This window comes from Rhinolophus sinicus, chromosome 3 (genome assembly GCF_057876585.1).
Source record: "Rhinolophus sinicus isolate RSI-liver-muscle chromosome 3, RSI-T2T, whole genome shotgun sequence".
Lineage (NCBI taxonomy): Eukaryota > Metazoa > Chordata > Mammalia > Chiroptera > Rhinolophidae > Rhinolophus > Rhinolophus sinicus.
The window spans coordinates 188741871-188767328 of NC_142503.1; the positions used below are offsets into that span (position 1 = coordinate 188741871).

Sequence of the window (25458 nt, forward strand, 5' to 3'; positions counted from 1 at the left end):
CCCATTTTTGCCATAAGGTTTTAACCACCTTTGAAGCTTTGGACTGAAATATATACATATATATTTAGTTCCAGTAGTCAAATAACCCAAAAGACTATGGTCTGCCAATGGAGAGAAATTTATCAACTAGAGCTAGAAGGTGAGGCCCAGGGCCTTTCTCATTTAATTTAGCATTTTGTGGGCATCTGTGGGGTATAACACGGCCAATTTGGTCTGATAGGAAAGCTGCTGGATCCGTTAAAGAATAAGAGTGCAGGAAGAATCACATGACAAGAGTATTGGGCATGGTTTCGATTTTTTTGGAAAATACCTAAGTACACAATCTGAGGCTGGCAGGAAAATGGCCACACAGAGCAAGAAACGAGAATGAAGTCACCACCACTGGGGTTTCAGAACATAACGAGAAATGCCATTTCATACTAGTTTTGTGTGAATCAATGCGCCAAATTTTAGGCAGACTTCAAGAACCTGATACTGCTCTTAACCAGCTTTGTGTGCCTCTACACTTAGAAAACGCATCCAGGGTTTTAAAAGAAATACTCTGGCCCTGAGTTTTAAATACCACCTGAAGGGCAGTTATTGTTCTTAAAACTCACCCTTCCTCATCAGTTACTCATGTAGGCCAGTTATATAATATTGTACTCTGGATATTTACATCCTCCTCTGGCAAAGGTCTAACTTTGGCTTTGAGATATGCCATTGATGAAAATATAAACAAGAGCAGAATTTGGATCAGAGGTAGATTTGTCCAAGCTGTCCAGGACCACGTGCCTTGAAGGAGCAGGAACACAGACACAGATCAAAGAGAAATCCAGGTGAGACACTAGAATTCAAAGGTTTAGTTCTCTTAAGTCTAGGCGCTGGATCCAGGTCTCAGGCCAGGGTCACATTGTAAGATGTACAAGGTACAGGTAGAAATGGACTCGCAGAATGAGGTGGGTCAGGGGGAATCCCAATAGAGGGGCAGACCACAGTGGATCAAAAGGTAGCCTACTGGCTTCCATTGTCCCCCAGGAGGCGTCCTGAGCAGAGGCAGGCAGCAAGCTTCAGGGACATCCTTGTGTCAGAGGGAAAGAGAGTTTGTCACTGGTCTAAGTCTGATAAGGCAAAGACTAACAAGTCTCCTTCTGCTCCTGCTAAACTTTGTCAACCTCCACAACAACATTAAACATCCATTTGTACATGGTTATTTTCAAACAGCCCAACTCTCAACCAGAAAAGCTCCCAGCCTTACAAACCATTGCTGCAAATAATCTCTGTGCAGAGGGCAATGGGGGAGGGGTGGTAAAAGAGGGAAAAGGGGAACAAATATATGGTGATGGAAGGAGAACTGACTCTAGGTGGTGAGCACACAATGTGAGATATAGATGATGTATTACAGAAATGTATATAATTTTACTAACCATTGTCACCCTAATAAATTTAATTAAAAAGAAATAATAATCTCAGAGCATCTGGACTCCCAGCCGATATCCATTTTCCCTGCTATATCTGGGCCTATCCAAGGCCAGAAGCTCACCTCGTATAGTTCCGAACCAAGCCTGGCCTGAGGAAGGAAATGGTTGCGTGGCTTCCATTTTTCCCCTCTTGTTCCTTTCGACCCCACGGCCCATCTGGGAAGGCTCAGCTCTAGGTCCGCTGCCTGTAGACTGACAGGAAAGTGTGGTGTCACCCATGGTGGCTACAATACTGCCCTGTGCCTGCAACCACCCTGGCTGCCACCCCAACCTCGGAGCCCCAGGACTGATCCCTACACTCGCACAGGTTCCCTGAGGGCAGTTCACTACCTCCTGTGTGTCCATTGTAGTCAAAACACACTCAGGGCTCCTGCTTCCTGGTGTTCCCAAACCCAGCTGATTTCTATGTGCCCCAGGTCATAGAACCCCGTGTTCCAAGGTCCTGTTCTGATTTCCAATCAGATTCACCGGATCAGTTGTTCTGATTTTCCAAGCCCCAACAGACAGAAGCCCTGGCCCTAACCACAACCAAGTCAAGGATGTACGACCCAGCAGTGGGCACCTGGTGCAGGAAAGCTGATCTCCAATCTATTCTCCCAACACTCCCTTAGGCCAGATCCAGAGGGAGAGCAGAAACCCCCTCCTGAGTTGCCCCACCACAGCAAGGGGAAGGACCTCACTCCTAGGTTGCAGAGTCCCCATGCAGTTTTTCTCTAGGATAGCGCTTTCACAATGCATTAACTCCACTTCAACTTGACTGCCATGTCTAGTAGGCAGGGATAAAGTTTTGACCATTTCTAATATAATCTTAGTGCAAAAAAAGTTGCTTAGCATAGAGCTAGAACAAAATACATGTCAACTGAAAGAATCTTGGATGGATGAATGAGTAAATGAATGAGCTTTCTTACCAACAATAGCCAAGCCCGCCTGGATATCTCAGTATCCCCTGAATTTCCATGACCCAGATCCAGCCTCATGATGAGAGGTAGTTGGGCATCCCAGGAAAGCTGAACAGCTCTGCCCATCTAGCTGAGCTTCAGCTGTGGGGATCTGTTGCCAGGCTTAATGCCCCAGAATCTACCCAACCCTAGTTGTGGTGTTGCTAGGATGTCTAGCACCAACCCAGCCCTCCTGAGCACTCACTCCTGTGACCGTACCTCACAGAAAACTAACAAATTCTGACATGTAACACAGAACACTTTTAAGTGATGGTATAGACGGGTACCATTTTTAGAATGGCATTGACATGTATCTCCTTAAATCATATTCCAGTAGCAACTGACTCATGTTTCAGAAACAACAAATTTCACAGACTATGGAAGAGAGGAAGAGCAAGGAGGGGCGTTTATATATCTCCACATAATAAGTGCCCAAGACTTTTTAAAATTCTCAATCACTGAACACCTAACAACATGTAGAGAACTGGCATTAACTGTGAACATAGACAGGTTTGGGAGTACTGTGTGTCGTTCGTCCCGGCGCCTCATGAGTAAGCACATAAATAATCAGGGGACTTCGTTCAGGAGATCGCATTCTATTGGGGGCAGATTTGGAGGAGTCCCAGGGCCAGGTTATGGGACCCCACCAGGCTGGACTTTCCAGAACTCTCAAAACATATTTCAAAACACTCTCATCCAGACCATCTCCTGAATCATCTCTCCCATGTAAGAATCCCTGTGTCTTCATTTGAAGGTTGGGGGGAAATGGCACCCACTGACAAATCCCAGTAGAGATGTCCTCTAACTTGGGCCTTTGGAAGTTAGAGCTGCATACTCTGTGTAAAGCCCCTCACGGGATAGATCAGAAGGGAGCTGTCTCCAGCTTTTCTGAGAATCCTCAGAGTCTGTAGACAACACTCACCCTCTGGGGGGCGTGGGGAGATTATGAAAGCAGAAGGCTCTAAAGAGCCCCCACAGCAGCAGAAGGTGGGCAGAGGGTGTATGCCCTGTGACAAGGCCCATCCGATGGCCTAAGAAACTGTGCTCTAGGCATTGGAATCGTGCAACCACTGACAACACAAATAGGGCTGCCCACAAGGGTCACTAAAAGCCTCTTTTGGATCAACTGGGAACAAATTATTTCAAGTGTGAAGTACTAAATTGTCCTTTAGGATGTATCCACACAGTTTCTGAATTGGGTCCCCCAGCACCCCGAACTCTAAGAGTACCATGTAGAAGGATGAGATTCCCCTGGCAATTCCTTTATTGACCACTCAAAGTCCTTGCTCTTGGCTTTATCTGTGTTCTCATAGTCCGCCTTTCTTAGTCATGAATTTGATACGTTTATCCTTCTGGATCTGAGTGTTGTAAGCTTTCTTTTTGGAGGTGCTCCTTTCAGCCCTGCAGCCTTCCTCATTCATGCAACTGCCTCAGGACCAGACGAAAGGCGATTATCCCTCCATTCATTTCGCTGGAGTTTACCCTGCTGGTAAGGTCACACCAGCCACTACCACACAGAGACTGGGGAATTCTCTAATCCCCATTCACCACGCAGCTAGCACATCTCCAACACTGGCATCCAGTACATTTCAGTTTTTGAGTAGCTATTAAAGGCATCTATCCATCCATTATCCTCCAGCCACAGTGCAATGGACAGGTGGCATGTATTCTGGGATGTATTCAGGGGTTGGGGGTAGAATCTTGCTATATGTTCCACAAACAATAAACCCAGTCTTCTCATGAATGGGAAGCCCACAGAGCTTATTACATTCCTCCACCCAGAACATCCCTTCTGACATAAACTCAGTCACATCCCAATATTCCCATCATCTCGTTGGCACCTGGCCAATACCTTATAGAATTCCTACACATCTTCTCACATGAAAAGAAAAAGTGAAAGGCAGTGGATCTCAAATCAGAATCCATGGGTTGGCATCCAGGCTTCCATAAAAACATTGAAATTGTTTCAATGGCTACCTTTTTTTCTTTCTGCAAATATGACCCATAGCTTTCATCAGGTCTCATAGGGATTCATGACCCAAGTAATGCTAAACTCCACTGCTATAAGGTATATTCCAGTCAAGTAGGAGTCACCCTCTTGCTCTTCATGGGAAATGGAAAACCAACCATTTTTCTGGGCCCAAACTGGAGAACTATTGGCAGGAGATTTTTGAGGTAAGCAAGGTCACAACTCCATAGCCTTTCAGTTCTGTCAACCTTCCTTCACAAGCACATACACCATCTCTGCCTGGGTACTGCCATGCCTAACTCGAGTCCTTGTTTACTTCCTACCCATTTTGGTGACTCTAAGTTAGAGTCCCAGAGTTCATCACTGGGGAAGCATCTCTCCCCATGCACACTGCGGCCAGCTTGGTACCTACTTCAACCAGGAAGAAAACAAATCAAAAGAGCAGTTTCTGGGTGTCACCAATTCCCAGCTCCAGCACATCTTTCCATCAGGGCATCCAGGAACTATCTGTTGTGATCTACCAGTAGGAGGGCACCCAAAGGCTGGGGAGGGGATCTTCCCCTTGTCCCTGAAATTTTGAATGTAACTAAGTGCACCTATGCATTCTTCTGCAGAGTACAAGCAGAAGACCATTGCAAGCAAGAGTGTCCCACTAGTGGATCATCCGGGACCACTCTCCTGCTTATCTTGCCAGGATCTAACTATGCATTTCTCCCTTCATCCTGTGGCTCTTGATTTCAGCAGGGACCCAGATGAATCACCTTCTCTGGCTCAATGACCTATCTGTTGCTTTACATGTTGCCTTGGTTCTGGCCCTTGTAAAGAATACTCTAACACTTTGGCCATAGAGAGCTTCCCCTGTACAGTTCAGCTAGACTCCCTCCCTCCCTTTCCACCTCCCATCTCCTACCTCCTCAGGTCTGCCAGTGAAGGTTCCTGGAAGAGTTATCATGTTCATAAGTTTTTCATATGTTTGGATTATTTGGCAGGAAAGAGGGGCATTTCAATCATCGCTCCAGGCAGTAAATTGGCCCCCATTTTAATGTTTGAAATTTCTGAAAGCAAAGAAGCTGAATATTGTATTGAAACATTATTTTTTTCCTTTTCCCAGTTGGAAGGCAGAGCACCAGCCCTCCTGGCACAGATGTCCGCACGCTCCCTTGCCACTGTGAGTGAAGCAATAACCAGAGAAGGTCTTCCTCTTCCCTGTAGGTGGTTCTTCATCCTGACAGGTATTTCTTTCCCAGGTGGCCTTGGTGGCTCAGAAGAGGTGGCAGGATGCTTACTGTGAGACTTCTTCTGGCCCTGCCATGTTACCTACCATGACCACTGTCCACTTCCTCCCATGGAGCAAAGAAAATGATGCAGCCCCTGGAGCACTGTCCCTGGTACTGATCTGCAGATCCCTTGAGGCACCTCACAGTCTTACATTCTTTTTTTCCTCCTTGGGAGCCATCTAAGACCAGATCCCTCTGGATGTGAGACCCCAGATTAACCAGAAACTACTGTTGGTAATTGGAGAGGAAAATGACATTTTTGACTGTGTTTCATTTGACCCTCCTTCACAGGGTTCACCCACCCCATGGAGTGATGATGTTGGGCCCCAATGACCATGTTTCCCCAGGGAGAGAGATATCTGAGAAGGCAAGGGGTGCATGGGTCATGCCATGTGCTCCTTTCAGCACCCCAACTCTATCACTCCTCTTCTGGATGGCACCCTGGCACCGCCTTCACCTCCTCTTTCTAGCCCCTTTGGCTCAACTCTCTTCTCCTCTTACTTCCCCTCTCCTCCTCTCCAGCCAAATCCAAGTATAGATCCAGAAAGTTTGGACAGGAAAAGGGGGTGATGTTGGGCAAAGGGAGGGAGAATATGAGAGGTTCCATGTCCTAACTCTTCATTCCGCTGCTGGAAACACCATCACTCTGGGATTTTATAGAATGACAGTGGCAGAGATCAGTGTGAACCAAGACTGCACAGCATATTGTGTCCTGGCCTTTAGACCCTGACACTGCTCACCATTCACTCAACAGGAGAGTCACGTGCCACCTGCCTTGTTGTTTTGTCAGGGAAGCAGAAAGGGAGAGAGAAACGAGCATGCAGAATCACAGTATCTGAGGTTGCACTCTGGCCGTGCAAATCTAAGTCCCTAAACTGTGGGTCCACATGTCTGGCCTGTGTGTAGGAGGACGGCAACAGCCACAGCACCTCTGGACCTTTCCCAAACCCTATGGACCCCACACAAAGGTGCTGAAACACGAACCTTAAAAAATTCAACTGAATCCAAACGTCCACAAATTTGAATTGACAGCCCTTCCCAAAGAGCTGGCTGGGGCCTCAGTGCTTCAACATCGTGTGGAGGGGAAAGCCGAGGCACCAAAGAGCCAAGAGTCCCCTCAACAACAACAGAGGCCTTCATCAGCCAGACACCATTAGAAATCCAAGCAGCCTTCTGCCAGGCCCTGCTCCTAGATGACTTTCTTTACTCTTTATAAACCTAGATGATCGTGTCTGGACCTGCAAACCTCAGCAAACAAGTACTCAATGCCTCTTGAATGAGAACAGTGTGAGAGTCTGTGCAGTGTGAATGAAGAGGGGGAACTGAATAGGAACTGGGACTTTTAAAGGGTCCAGGAAAAGAAAAAAGCAGCAGTATGCCAGTGTCCTTAAAACAGTCTAATCTGAGCAGCCAGCAATTCAATTCATGAACTTGTTTCTCAGGAAAGGAAATAGGTATAAAGGTCAGTGAACTGATGTTAAACAAATAGCATACATGATATTTGCTACAAAGACAGAGTGGGGAGGGGATTCTCTCTCTTAGCCCGACACTTGATTTCTAGCCATTTGTTCTGCAGATGGAATTGAGTCAACAAAAATTCTGTCTCCTCTCAGAGGCTCTGTTTATTAATTCTGCATTATGGAAGGACAATTATGGCCTCTCTTGATCTGGGCCCTTTCTGGGCAATAGATGGTAATTTTCTAGCAGGAATTATTGCCTCTAAAACTAGACAGCTTGCTAAACGTAACAGTGGCAGAATTCTGTTTGGGTGGTAAATTTAGCAGCCAATTTACCCTTGGGGTGGGGATGACTTTTGAATGGTCAGTTATGAACTAGAGGGAAAAGCAAAGCTATTTGAGAGGAAGGCTGCCCACAGGTACAGAGGTGGATGAGGTCGCAAAGATGAACAGCAAAAGCCAGAACTCCAAAGTGGTCCTTCACTCTTTCCTTTACTCACTCAGGAAGAGTTACTCTCACCCAGGCCCGGCCTGCACAGAGCACACAGTCTATGTGAGAAGATCTGTCAATGACGAAGTATAGCAAGTGATACAACAGGCAGATAGAGGTAGTGTCTGGGCTTGTGCAATCTGAGGCCTGAAGAATACAAGAATCCTCTTATAAAAAGAGTCATAACTATAAAGGGAAGTCTGCTGTGTTTGACAGTCCATTTTCTTATTTGTCAGCGACCACGCCCACGGTCACGTTGAACTAAAGTCTTGAATCATCGATTTATGAAACTTCCCAAGCTGTCGGTTCAAGAAGTAGCACATCCACCACCAAGCCACTCACCCCTCCCAGCGTAAAGGTAGTGAATCCAATGGAAAACCCGACACCAGGAATTCACAGGCTCCTCAGATATTGGCAGAGCTGGGTGCTAGGTGCACACTCCTCCTGCCCTGCGTACTTTTCACTCTCTCTTGCCCACATTCAACATTGGAGCAAGGGGGAAAAATCTATTTAAAACAATCAGGGATTGCAATTGCTCTGCCTTCTGGGGAAGGCATGGTCCATTTTCTTGTAGATGGTTTTTCTGTTGAGATATCAATTTGATAGGCCTCTTGGGATGTGAGAAGTGAGGCCACTGAGCTAGTCTGAATGGGGGCAGCTTAAGCCAAAGAGAGCTAAATTGTTCTACTTAAATAAACCAACCTAGGGGTGGCCGGATGGTTCAGCACGAGCTCTGAACAAGAGGGTTGCCAGTTTGATTCCCACATGGGATGGTGGGCTGCGCCCCTGCAACTAAAGATTAAGAACAGCAACTGGAATTGGAGCTGAGCTGTGCCCTCCACAACTAAATTGAAGGACAATGACTTGGAGCTGATGGGCCCTGGAGACACACACTGTTCCCCAATATTCCCCAATTAAAATAAAAATTAAAAAATTTCAATTCCCTATCTTGATTCCTCCTTATACCTAAAAAAAAAAAAAAAATTGGAGCTGTCTGCCGATGCCACCAGTGAATGGGCTGGGCTCTTGGAAGAAATGGAAGAAATGAAGAGGTAGTAAAGTTAGGAGCAATGGAGGCCCTGGAGAGAGATGTGGCCTATGAAAAAAATCCCCAGAGCTTGAGAGGGCTAATGCATTTTGTTTCCTAGTCTATCCAGTGCTAAAATCTCTCCCACTAACCACAACATTCAGATACCCAAAGAGAAGTAGCTATGTTTCATTCCAGGGTGACAAGGGCAAAAAAAAAGCAGAGTCATAAGAAGCCAGAGGAAATGAAAGAAGGATTTTAGTAGCATCAGGAAAATGGAGAAAGGGAAAAACTAGAGAAATTCGAGGCTCACGGAAAAATCCTTGGACATATTTGAGAGGGCATTAGATATCTCAAGGTCCGGCCATGGGGACCCCAGCCTGGCCATTGGGTGACTAAAAGAGAGAGCCCCTGACCTGGGAAGACAGGGAGACACAGGCCTTGGGTTACAAGAGAATGGAAGCAGACTCCTAGTCAATTTCTCCCTCCTCCTCTCACCCTGTATCGTCACAATCCCCTTCACGCCTCCTTGTCTCTCTCCATGGAGCCGGTTATCCTCAAGCTTAGCCAGAGGCCTGCTCTGTTTACTCCATTTTCCTAACACCATGTCCGTCTCTCTCGCCCTCCCTAGCACCTGTCCTTGTACCTGTCTTTGTCTAGACAATCTCACTTCTCTGGAGCTCCCCTGCCACGACTCTGTGTCTGACTCTGGTTCATTTGGAGAACATTCCCCCTTCTTCCCTTTCGTCTTTCACTCTTCTCTCCCTAACAACGAATCAGAACCAAGCAGAGAACCTTCACGTGCTTTTTGTAATGTGACCTGACTGTACAGACCTTATTAACATAAACATTATGTCTTCCCCCAGACTTAGTAAATGGTGAAAACACACAAGAAGATCCGTTAAAAAAGGTCTAAGGCCACTTCTATTTAGAATTTGTAGGGGCAGGTCACTGAAACAGTCATCCATCTGAGCCGCTCTAGAGCTCTGTCCCCCTAAATATTTGATAGTCAGGAGGATGCCGAATGATGGCACAGACTGGTTGAAGCTAAAAGTCACCAATTCAAGGCAACTTTTGTTACTTCTTCACAGGAAATACTACTTTTATCTCTGAAGTCTTGGTACAGATTTTTTTTTTACCAGCTTGCCACAACTATGTTCTGAATTAGTGCTCTAAGGCTGTCATTTCTAAATATTTTGATCCACCTAAGCAGGAAAGACCCCACAGGGTTCAGGGCAGAAAATATGATGATAAGTGTCAGGAAAAAATGGAAAGCGTCATATTGCTTTACATCAAATCTGAGTCTTTCTCCAAAATGTCCATTTGCTTCCCTCAATCCCATTGCCTGGCATGTTACTTTTACTTTCCTAGTCAAAATACAGATGCAACATGAAGAGGGTTCAAAAGAAAAAAAAAACACTTTCTGGTGACAGACTGGGGCTCTCTCACATACTAGCTGTGTTTACCTAGGGCAAGTCTACCTATTGTCTCTGAGCATCAGTTTCTGCATCTGTAAAATGGAAACAGTTACTCTACCTGGCAAAGTTCTTATAAGAATTGGATTATATAATGTATGTCACGCACCGAGCTGAGTGTCAAGCAAAGAATAGACTCTTTATGAAGGCGGCTGCCCTTCCCTCCACCTCCCTGTCTCCCTTCAGCTAAGCAGACTGCTTCCCTTTATCCTCTGACATGAAGAAGATCATTTCCTAATTTTGAAGACCAAGTGGTTGGGAGCCAGCTTTGCCTTTTCCTTTTTGTTTCCAAAATGTCACATTCAACTCCATCCTTGGACACCAATGTAAGGAGATGACTCTCGGCCTCCAAATGCCTGAAGATCAACACATGAGAGTCCCTCCTAGCAAATGGGAGGTGAGGGTATCAGCCCTTCATTAGCAGTCCTTTCTGTAGCACTTGGGTTTCCACGGAGCTCTAATGTCATCCGAGTTCCTGGGCTTCACGGCACCGTGATGCTTTGTCTGTCTCAGTGGAACTGGATTGTTACCTCCTCCTGGAAGGAGAATAAGTCAACCAAAACACAAAGTCTTTTCATCCTTTGACAGTAGGCCTCTGATTGGCAGACTGGGAATACAATTTAAGACCTTTGTGAAGCCCTGGGAAATTGAAGAGATCATGCAAATTGGGAGAGCAAAATTACTTATGGACTCAACCCATCAAACCGTGAGGAATCCTGGACTAGGTTTCTCTTAGGCAAACCAATCATGGGTTAATATCAACCTGCTGAAAGAAAATGCTCTGTGCAGGGAAGTGATATGGGTCAATTCAACAAGTATTTATTTATTTATTGAGCCTCTGGTATTTCTTGGGCCCAGGGCATATAAAAATGAATCAAACAAGGCCCCTGTCCTCAAGGAGTCTCTAGGCTCTTGGGAGAAAAAAAAACATGGAAGCAAATAACTATAACAGAAAACAAAGTTAGAAACATTCTGCGTTTACCCATGAAAGGGGAAAAGGAGTTTTCTAGAGGCAGATAGTGGGACAGGTCGTTTCATGCAAAAGGAAAGCAGGTACAAAAAGCTCAACAGGTGAAACAGTAGTACACATTTGCAAAGGGTGAGAACTTTCTTTCCTGCTGCTGAAGCCTGGGGGCCCAGGGGAGCAGAACAAGCAGGGTAGGCTTGGAAACCAGGGTGAAGGCCACAAGGCAGGCTGGCAACTGTGCCCAGGAGCAAAGATTTGATCCTGTAGGTGACGAAGAACCACAGAGGAAAGAAGCAGTTAGAACCAGCTCCTGCAGCTTTAGCAGCAGTGTGCAGAGTGAGCTAAGAGTGGGAATCACTGTGCATGCTAGCTGTGAGGTTCAAGCTTTAGAAAGGGGAACCTAAAGAACAAATGCCCAGAGCTGCCCTGCTCGGTAACACGGATGCTATGATCAGAAAGTAAGAGCGGCGTCTATTTTACAGACAGCTGTTAACTTGAAGGAGTTGCTAGAGGGGTGAAAGGGTAGGTATAGGATGTATCCTCAGTCTAAAGCTTTGACTGGAGAGCATTCCAAATAATTTGCTTAAACTAACATCTGGATGATTCAGATGATGCCCATATTGTCAAGGTCAACATGTTACCCATCCACCTGTACTTCAGACCAATGTGAGTCCAAAGAAATCCACTTAGACAGTTCTTGTCTCAGTGGGTGGACAGGCAGGCGGTAGGGAGAGACACCCTGCCTCGACTCCCAGGTGTGCCTAAAAAAGTCACCTAACATCTCTAAGATCAGAAGAGTGGACCAAAGAAATAGGGAGCTCTCTTTTATTTTCAAAGTTTATTATCTATCTGCATGTGTGTGGGGAAAAGTAGAGCTAGGGAGTGATTTCAAACTCACGAAACATTCTTTTTTTAATTAAAGTTTACTAGGGTGACAATTGTTAGTAAAGTTAGATTTCAGGTGAACACGCGATGTGATATATGGATGATGTATTACAGAGTTGTGCACCTGAAATATTTCTTATTGGAAGCACTATCTGCTAAGAAATGGGATGGAGGGGGTAAGCAGAAAAGAGAGAGAAATCCAAGTACCATGCTGCAGGGGAGGGTCCCAGGTGGGGCCTGGTTATAGGGGCTGGGGGGGCATCTTAAATGCAGGTGTCGATTTCTTTGCATCCACTGACTTTACTTAAAAGTGGAATACTGATGCTGACAAAAAGAGGGGGAAGGTGTGAGGTTCTCAATACTTGTGAGACAGGAAAGAATTTCCCTCTGCCTAAACCCAAAGGGCCTCTGGGTTTCTTGTCTGAGTCTCTAGGTTTCTCTCTTCCTCCACTATCTATAGTGAATTTTCTATACTATCAACATTAACTCCTCCCCCCACCTCCTTTTCAGAGTAAGGAAGCCCTGGCTATCTCTCCATCTTGTCAAGGGTCATTCCCCACTCCTCCCACAGCAAGCACTATCCTACCGCAAGACTCAACTCAAGAGCGTTGCTAAGAGGGCTTGGCCCTATGTTCCTGCTGCTATAATGGAGCCTCTGCTAGCAAGGGTCTCCCAATGAGTTGCCCCCATGCCCACTTTCCCCAAGGAGGCAGAATCTCATAACCTTATGGAAAGGTCTGGTCTCATGTAGGTTTGTGTCTGGCAGGACATATAGGTGTATGTAATTACACCTATACCACTGACAGCTTACTGGAAACAGACCCCATTATCCTATTTTACAGATGCTGCAATCCATTGTATTGGGAAGCTACTATACATAAGGACTTAGTACCAGCTGCTATTGGGAACCCCAGGGAATAAACATCATTGCCCTCTTTATTAGGATTTTACAGTTTAATGCTACAGATGTTCCCTGGGTTATGAAATACCCAAGGGAAAATTTCTTCTTACACAAATTGTTGCCAAAGGCACCAACTACAATTTTGAGAGATGTGTAAAATTATGTATTGCTCAAGTAGACACAAAGGAGTCTTGAGCAGAGATAAAAACCAAGGAGAGAGAGAAGGGAGGGAGAGACTTTTGCTTTCAGCCCCACGTTTCTGAATCATCTGGATTCTTCCTTCATCAACTCACATTATTTCTATGTTTTATGTGTTATTCCTTCTCCACCTACCCACATGCATCCTGTTATTGCATTTTCATTGCGATTGGAGACCACAGTTCAGGCAAAGGGTACAAGTCTTTTTGAGCACGTTAGAAAGAAAACAGAGATTCTAATTCATTCTGTACCCAGTCATGGCTGATTCAAAAGGTTGAAAATCCATTTCCACCTTTATAATATCAAAGTGATTTGTGAGGCTTTTAGGCAGCTTCTATGAAATGAGAACAAAAGAAATATATTCTAAGGATTTTTGCCAACTTCTCGGAGATCTGACTTGTACATGAAAAAATGTTATTGCTTTAAGTGAGGCTATGTCCATACACATAAGTGTATAACCAAGGATACATGCAAACACATAATCAAGTAACTAAAGCATATGAGAAATACCAACTGGGAGGTGGCCATTTGGGTCAATGTGCTTCATGAGCTGGGAATCTGAAAGGCTGCATGGCTCCGTGGAGGATCTGAGTGTTGAGTAAGAATGGGTGGGACTTACAAGGGGAAGAAAAAAGGAGGCGCCTATTGGAGGAGGAAGACTGCCAAGGATTTCTGCAGAGCCAGAGGAGACAGTCTCCTAGATGGCAATGGCCCACTTGCACATAAGATTAATGTTGGACAGACAATAGTTTAGTGGTTACCAGAGGGTAAGGGGGGTGGGGGGTGGGAGATGAGGGTAAGGGGGATCAAATATATGGTGATGGAAGGAGAACTGACTCTGGGTGGTGAACACACAATGGGATTTATAGATGATGTAATACAGAATCGTACACCTGAAATCTATGTAATTTTACTAACAACTGTCACCCCAATAAATTAAAAAAAAAAAAAAGATTAATGTCGGCAAGCATCATGAGATAAGAGTAGACAGGTGGGGTGGGGCTGTGATGTGCAAGGCCAAGTACTTTGAAGTTTCTCCAATGGGAAGCCATCAGCTACATTCATGTGCTCAGTGAGGGAGATTCATGGTATCAACTGTGCTTCTGGAGGGTTATCTGGCATATTTAAAAGCCAAATGGTCCCAAACTTTCCAAATCACCTGTAGATCATTATCTAAAGCGCATGCAGACAGCAAGAGAAGGCAACTCTTTTTTACAAACTGAGATAATTTTTTTCCCTTTGGCTAATTTCTCTCCCTATTCTATATTAATTTATATGATATAAGCTTTGAATACTCGTATGAGTCCATTTGGTTACTTCTAGAGGCAAATGGAGAGCAGGCGGTTGAGCCATCTGAGAATCTATGGGACAAGTAAAGTTCTGGAGCCCCAAATCGTTTTCAGAAATGATAGAGGAAGTCAAGTGTGTGCAAACTTTTCATCTGCCATCATCACAAGATACAAAAACAAGAAATTGCCATTTAGTCACCTGATTTTCCAATGGAAGAGAAATTCATTTAGTTAACGTCAACACTCCTGAACTATGGGGCTCTTCTGTTCTTGTTCCCTATTTCAGTTAGACCCATAACCACAGTTATCCTCATTGCTTGGAAGGTCTAAACTGCATAGGGCGCAGCCATTAAAAATTGTATAGAAAAGGGATTCATTACATGGGAAAATGTAATGCATTGCTAAATGTATAAGCAGGCAATAGGACAGTACAGTGACATTTTTGTAAAAACAATATAAATACTGTATGCCTTTATATACATATTTATGGGCAGATCTGGGAGGAGGAGAAGCTATAGACCTAAATATCAAGATATTTTTGCATAGAGGTGACTGCAGGTGACTTTTTTGTTGCCTTTCTTCCCCTTAATACTATTCAAGTTTAACATTGAACAAGCATTTTTACAGTAATAAAAAACCTGTTATTTAACTGCAAAGGAATTTGGGATGAGACAAGACCCAAAGATCATAGTTTTGATTAAAGGGGATTCCTGAGTGGGTCCTTTGCTCTTCTATAAGCAATTTGACCATATAAGTAGTCAAAAGAATTCCCTAATTGATTTCAACCTGTTACCAGTCCTCCACAACTGCCCATATGGGCATGTTTGTACGGTGTCTCTGAGAGATTGAAGAATCTAGGCATTTCTGCAATTGATTAAACTCATCTAACTAGACTGAGAGGGAAAGTGATACATGCCCATGAAATGAAGATGGATATTTTAAAAAGACAACTAATGGTAAATAATTCAAAATATTTAATCCAAGATTTTTGTATGTCCTCACATGCTCCCAGACACTTAAAGTCACCTACAAGGACTATCCACGTATGTGGCTGGTAAAGAGATGTGGGTTTCATTTACTTGGTGGATCACCTGTTTCCTCACCTTCCAAATCATAAGCAATGGCAGTTAATGCATGTCACCACACGACTATGCAGCGCAGTAGAGAAGGGCTTCTCAGTGAAAGGCTGCTCTATTTTCACCCCAGGTCATTACTTAACTAGGCCCTCAGTAGGAGACCACAAACAGATAATGTCCCGCCTGCAGCCAGAACGCCACAAAACACACTAATATTATTTCTTTTAATGGCTTCCGTACAAAGCTGTCCAAAATAAATGTGCTAATATGTAATAGTTATCAAAACAGGTTTCTTCTTCTTCCTCATTACTTATCCTGAAAACCCTTTGGTAATGATTGTAGTTGGGCTGCATCTTGCATCTGTAAGTCTTAGAATGGAAACTAGAGATATCATACATGTCTTTTATCTACATGTTTTCCTTTTCCTGAAAAGGAGTGCTAGCTAAGTTTGCAAAAGGTTGCAACAGGAAGGCAGACTGGGACACAAAGCAGACAGGATAAATTCCCATAATGCCAGTACCTCCAACATGGTTTCCCTTTTTCCTTCAACAGACTCCCCATGGCCTCCATTTCTCTCCCTCTCTGAACTAAAACAAAAACAAAAACAACAAAAAACAGCTTCTGAGATCATCCAACCCCGGCAGTCATAAGTCAGATAGGGTGAAGGATAAAACAGTATTTGAACCAATGGACTTCTCTTAACGGGCCATCTCAATGGGTCCATTTCAAACTTTAATGTGTGTATGAATCACCTGAGGATCTTGGTAAAACGCAAATCCTTAGGTCTAGGCAGGGGCCTAGGATTTGGGATTTCCAACCAACTCCCAAAATGGTGCTCATGACATTGCTGATCCACAACTCAGTCTTTGGTCTTCAAGGACCTTGACCTTTCCAGGCTTGGCATCTTCTGGATCTCATCAATTGAAATCATCCATTAAAATCAACTTTGCCCAGTGGTGATCCAAGGTAAGCAAAATTTAATCTGGCAGTAAAGGGCTCATCCTTGACCAGGGAATATTATAAAGAAAGTCCAGTACCTTTGTGCCCTCTGCCAAATGTGGGAGGAAAAGGAAGAGGGAGGGCACACTAGAGACAGGAATTGACATGTAGCAGGAAGACATAGCCAACGTCCCCTCCAGAAGCTAAATAAAAGGGCTTAAATAAAAGAAGAAAAATAAAACAGCATAGCATATTCTTTATTGAAGAAAAAAATCAGGCATCAAAACAATTCCAGAAACAGGACCAGAACAGAAACAGAGCCTTTGATTTTCTTAACTGCTGTTTCTTGGAATCCAAAATGTTGGGGAGAAGAAGAAGGATTCTCAGCAGGAGAAAAGGAGAGGCTACTGCCAGTCCCTCTGTGGGTGACTGATGCCTTCTGAAGGCATCAGGAAACCTGTAATTAGGCTCTCTCTGCATTCGACACTAGAAATGCATTCACACAAACAAATGAACTGCTGGGCATATTAATTCAATGTTAATGGTCATGGGACGCCTTCATTCCTAATTTCCAGTTTTATGATTACAGGGCAAGCGTGAATTCCATATGCCTGAGAAGGATACATTTGCTTTCTTCCTAATGAAGTACTAGTCCCTGCTCTTTTCCTGAGTCAATCAAAGATGCCCATTCCTCCATGATTCCATTTACATAAAATGGATAAGTATGCACAGGTGTCCTCAGATATCGCCACACCATAGCACATCCAGCTTAGAAGGGACTCTGAGGCCCACAATAACTGGTCCAAGTCCAGCTCCCATTTGAGGAAATATTCTACCACACCAGGAAGGGGGAGTTGTTTATGGAAGAATCACAGCAGTTCCATACAGTCTGGATGTAAGGATTCCGCCTGGCCCAAATTCAGAGCTCATTTACAATTCCTTTGCATTCCCAATTTGCAAGCTTCAGAGAAAGAGTAGAAGGCCAAAGGGGGAAATTTTAGCAAAAAAACATACTTCCTCTGCAGTGACTGCTTACAGAAAACTACAGTTTTCCTGAAAGAGGGGCAGATCCTGAGAACCCAGCTAGAATCCCAGTCCCAGGGACAGAAAAGGGGCCTAAACCAAAGATCAAACAACAGGTCTCCATGGCAGTAAGGCACCAACCTCTGGCACCTACGTGAAAGAGCGTGATTTCAGTTGAAGTATATTCCTTTTATTATCCCCAATTACCACAGCCAGATGCAAGAACTTGGACCTGCCCAGCTGGGCAAGAATCTAAGCATTAAAGTAGAGGGAAGGATTATCATATATGCAAGACCTGTAACTTCCTGTAATTGTCAGAGAGACCTTTTTAAAAACTCACTCAATGTCATAAGAGGAAAAGCAAGAGAGACTATAGGAACTCCTGCTCAGTGTCTTTACGAGTTACGGAAAGATAAAGGGTTTCAGATGGATGCCCAAGTCTCTGCTATCAGATTTCTTGGGGAAGTGGATCTCCCCAAAATGCAGAGAAATGTGGTTATAGTACTGGCTTGAACAATAATCGAGTGCAATAAAGGTCTGCTGGAAAAGCCTGAACTCTGTCCCTCCAACAGCCAGACCCTTTGTGCATACTTTGCCAACCCCTAAAAGAGCACCATCTTTGACATGCTCAGTTCCACGTCCTGGCCACCTTGGTCCATTATCCTTCCAACTCATAATTCTTCCCAGGCCTCGTCACATCTATTCAGACTTGCTGATCCCTTCTTCCTTCCCAGCTGATCCCCCTTTCATGGCTTCCCTTCCTATGGTGGCAGGACTGAAAGTGAGACTTATAGTGAATCTCCTCCCCACATCCTCAATGTCCTAGCCCCTTCTCTTCCAACCCTCCCAGCCCTATTGCCAACCTTGGATCCGTTCAAGCACTCTCCCCTACTACGTTTCTAACCTTGTGCTGCTGAGCACTGATTAAGAAAGTCACCACACAGGGTCTTCAGACATTCCTGGAATCTCAGTGTCCTATATTCTACCACAGCTATTCCAAACCTTCACCACTCTTACCAAATCCCCATCGCATCCCCAACTTCCTGCCCTCAGCAGACAGTCTTGCCTCCTACTTCACTGAGGAAAATAAAGCCCCCAAGAAGGTTAGGCAAGATCCTCTGTGCCTATTAACGTAGCCAAATATCCATCCATGCTCACTCCATCTCCTTCAGAGAATGATATCTACTCTCATGTTCAAGGCCATCTCACCACCAGTGCTCTGTATCAGTCCCCTCTTCCCTCTTCTGAGCCCAAGACCCTGTTCCTCCCCGGTGCGTCCTCTCTCCCCTGTATTCTCAACTTCTCTCATCAGCTTCCCTTTGTACAGCATTAAAATGCACCCCAGTACAAGCCATAGTCAAGGTCTCCACTGATCTTCCATCTTCTCTTACAACTGCCTCATCTTCCCTGTCAAGCTGGTCAGAGAAATCAACCACACTTGCTCCCTTCACTACCTCCTTTTGCTCACTGCAATCAAGCTTCTCTTTCCTTCACTGCTAAAAACGTTCTGGCAAAGGTTATAGCTCATCTCCTAAATAACAAACCCAGGCGCAATGGACACTTTTCAGACCTTATCTTATGTGAATGCTCCACCACTCCTTTCTCAAAAATCCCTGGCCTTGTTCTAGCCCCGGGTCGGCTCCTGTGATCCCACTCTTTCGTTTCTCTCCCCTACTTCTGCTTTACTAACTTCTGTCGGTTTCACTTCTAACCTTTGGCATTCCCCACGATTCCAGTCTTTTCACTTCACATGCTCAGGTAAGAGGGCTCTTACCCACTGTCATGGATGGAGGACCAGAGTAACCATTTCCTGGTCCAAGCTTTCTAAAGAAGCACAAGGTACCTGATTTTCTGACTGATTCTTCCTTTCCCACAATGTCCAAGTCACAAAAAAGGGACCCACTAAGTCTGGATGCCTTCATATAGGAAAGAGTTCCAGGAAATTAGAAAAGTTCAAGATGCAGGAGAGAGGAAGAAAGTCTCCTCTAAATCAGGAAAGAATGGAACTATTAAAGGCACAAATACAGGGCTTAGCTTTGGCAATAACAGTTCTTCTGAGAAAGACAACTTTTATTTATGGAGGCCTACCAGTGCCAACAAGTACTAAGCACCTGGCATATAATAGCTCAGTTTATACTCATAGTAACCTTGGTAAGGACTGTCATTCTTGTTTTACAGAAGAGGGACTACATGCCAAATACGGTTAATTAATTTGCCCACGGTCACAAAGCTAGTAAATGCCAAAGCTAAGACTCAAACCAAAGCCAGCTTTCTCCAATGTCATGGTCCTAAGGCATGGGAGAAGTAACACAAGGATCCTGGAGAGAAGAGAAATGGCAAATAAAGAGAAGGGAAATTGAGACGTCTGACAAGCTTCTGAATGTGAATATGAATAGAAGGAAAAAGGAGTGTCACCAAATCTAATAAACTCAAAAGCTTGATAGAATATTTCCTTACGCTTTCCCATCACAATCTCTTTCTCTATAAAATCCAATTGTCATCTGGATCAATATTTCCCTTCCAACTGATGTTTTTTAAAATGTATTACTTTAAATCTCATTTGTGGTCTTTTCCTTATTCTTTGAATTTTGAATGGAAATTTAAGAGGGGAATGGAGGTTTTTTTTTGTGCTTCCATTTGGTGATTTTTGACTGTCTTCCTTCTTCTACCTTCACCCTCCCTCCCCCCATCACCTACGGTAATGAAGGAATTTTGTACACTCCAATATTACTTTAGGTCTTGGCAGCCTGGGCATTCAACACAACAGATACTCCCTAGGAGCCTGGATATATTTTCCTGAGACTTAATCTTGGTTACTGCCTTTCACCCTCATCTCTGACTTTTTAAATTATAATTTTCAATCATTTCTGTAATTTCATTGGGCTTTTATGGGAAGGAGGCAGGGGAGGATGAAGTAAGAAATCCATATATTTATATCCTTGGCTTTTTCTTTAAACTTCCTATGGTTTTCTATTAGCCAAGAGAGTGATCCCTCCCTTTTTTGCGTAGCTTTGGAAATGGATTGTGAAGACCAACAAGACTACATTGGGCGGCTCCGGGATGGGGGTGAGTATATGTGATGAACATGTGTCCATTCATTGAGGTGAGCTGAGGGCATTGTCTCTGAGGGAAAGACCATTGAAAACCACCTCTCCTGCAAGATGCCTTTCCCCCATGGGAATTAAAAACCAAGAAGCCAGATACTTTCTTTAAATGTTATAGTGAGAAAAGGAAAATGATTCTGACCAATGATATAGAAATCATAGTGTCAATCCAATTACCTCAAGTTGACTTTAATTTTGACTTCAGTTGGCTGTTCAATAAACACCTCTGCAGTGCAAGAGTAGTTCAGAAACTATTTAACTAAAAGACACTATGCTGATATTCTACTGTTTTTCTCTTAATAAATGCCTCCAACTAGACCTCAAGATTTTGGTAATATACAGAGCAAGAATAATGGTGCTTGCCTCCCTCCAGACCCTGCTCAGCCACAAGTTGTCTTGAAAGTCCACATTTGTGCCAACCCCTCAAAGAACCTTTCCCCTTGAATTGGAGAACAAGCTCCCTGGGAAACCCTTGGCCCTAGTCATCAGGAAATTCATACTGAAGAATGGAGCAAAACCCATAAAAACTACATATAAAGAAAGGAAAATGATTCAAGTTACAGAAATTAGATCTTAACCTCGAGATTCAAGGTGTGATGAGACGTACAGAGAGAAGCAGGTGCTGTGTCTCTGAGAGGATGCGAGTGTTGAGAGGAACAGCCCAAGGGACAGTTTAACTGAATGGAACTTTGGTGAAGGCGAGGTGCTGTGGCACCGAATCTGGGGGCAGGGACTTGCGGGGGCTCCAAGACTGTGATGGCTCTCACGTTCCAAGTGAACACATGACTCTTCCTCCATAGTCAGTACTCATTTTTCTTGTTCATCTCCCCCTTGATAATGAGCCATTTAATGTATCTCAGTGCCCCAGCTGAGCATGTCAGATAGTAAGAAGCCAGTGAACATGGAGGGAGTGAGGGAGGGAGAGAAGGAAGGAAAGGAGGTAGGGAGGGAGGGAAGTTATGACAACTGGAAAGCCTACATACAGACACAGATGAAACAACTTAAAATGAGCAGCAGGACCTGTCTTAAGTAGACAACTGAAAGACCTAGAAAATTTGTGGAATTTCTGAAAAATTAAGTGAGTTCAGCTCAGTGAAAAAGAGGTGCAAAATGCCTTAGTGGCCAAGACAAAAAGGGAAAGCCTGAGGGTGGGAACAGAAAACAATGTCCCCTATTATTTGCTTCCCTGAGGGCCAAGGCCAGAAGTTAGCACAGAGCCTGGCAAGGGATGTTCTTCTACAAACAAAACTTTGAATGGATGTGAAGTTCATCTCTAAGCCCCTTTCCAGCTCAGCTATTACGGGACTATGCCTTTTAGGATCTCCTATGACAGGCAAATCCCTCGGACTCTGTGCTTGGGCCTGGCCAAAGAGGTAAAACTACAAGTTGAAGGGTAGAAACAGAAGCGAAAGCTTGGCCTTGAGAAGCAAACTCGCTGTTCCAGCGTGGGAGGCTCCCTGTATTGCTGACCAAACCAATGTTTTCTCCAAGAAAGACCATTCTGCCAATTGATGGCAGCAGACACTGATGGGAGAAGAGCCGTGATTCAGAATCTGCTCCCTGATTACCCATTTAATTGACAGTCTACACTGCAGAACTCTGTTCTACATTTTCCCCACACTACAGCCCTCCAGAACCTCATTGTCTAAAGAGGACAGCTACCTTGCCACTTGAGGCTTATTTCCATTCTTTTTCCATTCTGTCCTGTTCTTCCTAACAAAGAAGCCTAGTTGGGCTCACTCAATGATTTAGGGAAACTGTTCTGTGCCTTAACTAGAAGACACTCAGACTGTGGTGGGAAGAATGACTTAGTTTTTGTCTGCATTTATGAATGGGCAGTCAATCAAAATGGAAGGAAGGAAGGAAGGTGGGGAGATAGAGGGAAGGAGGAGCAAGAGAAGAAAGGAAGACCCAAGGGAGGGAGGGAGGGCATATATACAGATGCAAATGAAAACTGAAATGCCAGAGAAGCCCTGTCTCAAGTCCACAGCTAAAAAATCCCAGAACATTTTGTTGAATTAGTTTCTGAGAAAGAAGACACTGCATCACAGTTCTGAATAACTAGGTTCAGGTCTCAGTGCTGCTACTTTGAAGAAATCACTTTAACGGGATGGCCAGATATAGGTGAACTCTATTTTCCTACCTGAAAGGGTTAGCAGCCCTTCATAAATCCCCAGTGCTGTTCCTTCATGTGGTTCTGCCTTTGTGTTCCTGGGAAAAGTTTGAAGTGGACCTGCCTCTAAGGCCTCACCCTTCCCCATCAACATCAGCGCCCCCACATATATACACAGCACAGAGGATAAAGACCAAGTTCCCCAACATGGTATTTGAAGCTGCCGTGGCCTGGTTCCCCCACACCCCCATCTTGGTCTTTCCATTCGAGCAGCACCCCATCGTTCATAGATCCTTGAACCCACCCCGACCTGCACGTCTCTGTGCCTTTGCACATGGTTCTTCTCAGCATGGAACCCTCACCTACCCTCACCCCCCAGGCCAGCTGTTATTCAGGTCTCTTCCTAAAGCCTGCCATGACTCCTGCCTGCTCACCCCCCTTGGCAGAATTGTCCCCCTACCCTGGGCACACCTCTTTCATTGCTGTGGCCACATTCTATAACATTTATTGGTTTCATAGGTCTGGCCCTGACTAGATAGTGAGGCCCTTTGGGTAGAAACAATGTCTTACCTCCATCACTGAGCTCCACATTTGAGCACCATGAGCAGCACACAGTAGGCATTCAATAAGTGTTCGTTGGTGAAGGGATGGATGAATGAGTGATCATCTTCTCCCTGTACTGGAAACCCAGAAGCTCGTTAGAAGATGAAAACTAAATTTGAAACCACTCTGTTGCTCCTTCCCTCCAACCTCTTAATGGATGCATGTTGTGCGCCTTTTTCTCCTTGTACCCTCTCATTTCTGTCTTATTCCCCTTTGTCACTTTAATGGCTTGCCAGTTCCCACGTGCTGGACTGACACAAAAGGTTGGAAGCCTGGCAATGGTGATACACCAAAGTATCAACTCCCAGAGGTGGCCTGGATTAGCTGGGGGCATCAGGAAGCATAAGGAGATTCCTGAAACCTATTCCTGGGGACGTAAAGTGTGTGCTGGGAGATAGTACTTTCCATTCCAAGTACACCAAGGAGAGCCTGACATGCAAGGATGGGTGCCACATCAGGCATGTTGCATTCCATTCTAGACCCCTCCCCATTCATGTTAGAAATGTGCAAATAGTGGTTAGAGGGCCATTTATCAGGGTTTCTGCAGAGGGGACTTGGGCTCTGTGAGGACATTTGGAATAAGTGACCTTAATGTTCTCGGCCCCTATATTGGCAGGTCTCAATTTTTTAGTGCAATTTGGAAAACTGCGGTGAGTTTTTGATCGGGGCCATGATTCAGACCCTATTATCTCATCCCACTCCTCTTCCTTCTCCAGTAGGGGCTACTGGGATGACTAAGACCCTGTGTGCCCCTTCTCCTGGCCCCACCCTAAGGAAGGGTGGGCATCGTCCTCCCCTGGGTTCTTTCAAGGGCCAACCTGTGAAAAGGAAAGTGAAAATTCAGAGTTGTAGAGAAAGACTGGTCCTACTGATACACACAAGGCCTGTGACTTCTGGTGACTCATAGCAACACGGGCAACAGCAGGCTTGACAGTGATGTTTTCAATGTCTTTGGCACAAGCACCTCCCTGGACCTTTGCTTGGATTTCTGTAGTTAAGCACCAACCCCAGGACCTTCTGGCATCGTCCATGGCTTACCTGCCAGTTTGAATGTTGGCAGCGGCCCAGAGCCCTCACCCAGCCTAGCAGCTGAAGACAGAAATGATGAGTACTGACTGAGAGAGGCTTTCTTGGAGGACTCTCAGATCAAAACAAAACTTGAGGCGCTGGAGCCCCATGGGGCAGCTGAGGGCAGGGCCAGAGGAGTATCGTTTTGTGGCTGTTAACTACAATTCGAACCCCCAGTGTAATGGGAGATTTCCCCACACAGTTTTGTTGCATTCAGAACAATTGGACTAAGATGCCTCCTGAGGAAAAATATGGGAGTAAACAGTCCAGGACTCATGAAAGTGCCCTGAATAGTGAGGGTGGTCACGAGGCCTGCACCCACAGACCATGCAGGGCTCTTGGGGACGTGTCCGAGCTGACTGGGACAGCTGAAAGAAACCTGGGGCTTGACAGCCGTGCAGGGAGAGATGGCAATGATGGGGACAAGAGAAGGAAAACCACTTTTTATCAAAACTATCTAGTGACTGCCAGGGAAGGTTTTCCTGGCCCACATAGACCCAGGTGATGGTCTCTGTGTGCTTTGCCCAGCCTGGATAACAGGGTCTGTGTATTGTAGGACAATGGAAGGCAACGCCTTTGCTTGCCACAGTCCTGCCTAAAGAAGGGCACAGACTCTGCCCGAGTCTAGAGTCCCCTCCCATATATGGCTGTTTCTGCACTGCCACCCCTGCTTACCTCCCAGGCCCCACAGGGCTCATGGGATGGACCTTAAAAAAAAAGGAAAAAACTGGAGATTTTTGTAGGGCCAAGAGAAACTGAACTCCAAAGCACACAAATACTATTAATAAGGGCAGAGGGAAGTAGGGTCTTCCAATGTAAAATGATCTTTAAATGCCAAGAGGTATTTTTGAATAAGATCATAGAAGACTGGAAAGAGTCCATATGAAACATAGGAAGTGGATAGATACAATAGCATCCTCTATAGCCAAACCCTCCCCAACTGCAAGAGGAACTTCTTGCTGAAGGCCAGTTACCCAACATGCTGCAGATTAATCAGATAGCAACTCCAAGAGACTGTGTAAGGAAGGAGAACCCAGGTAGGAGGGAAAGGTGGAGAGGCAGCCAGTCACCCCCATTTTCTCCCTCCAAGAGTCACATGAGGTGAAGAGAAACCATCCAGGATAGGGTAGGACTAGGGAAGGTATTCCAAATGTTTCTGTAATGGGTAAGCACACCCAGTTCCTTTCACCAGACCTTTGCCC

At 44.9% G+C, this 25458-nt stretch overlaps 1 protein-coding gene across 1 annotated transcript in view; it reads right to left on the reverse strand.

Annotated features, from left to right (window-relative positions):
• Window positions 1-23155: 23155 nt before the first annotated feature.
• KCNK10 (potassium two pore domain channel subfamily K member 10) overlaps window positions 23156-25458 on the reverse strand; it is a 134766-nt gene continuing 132463 nt past the window's right edge. Inside the window, exon 8 of the transcript XR_012494570.2 lies at window positions 23156-23264. The gene's annotated coding sequence lies outside the window, so the exon portion shown is untranslated. The remainder of the gene's footprint in view (window positions 23265-25458) is intronic.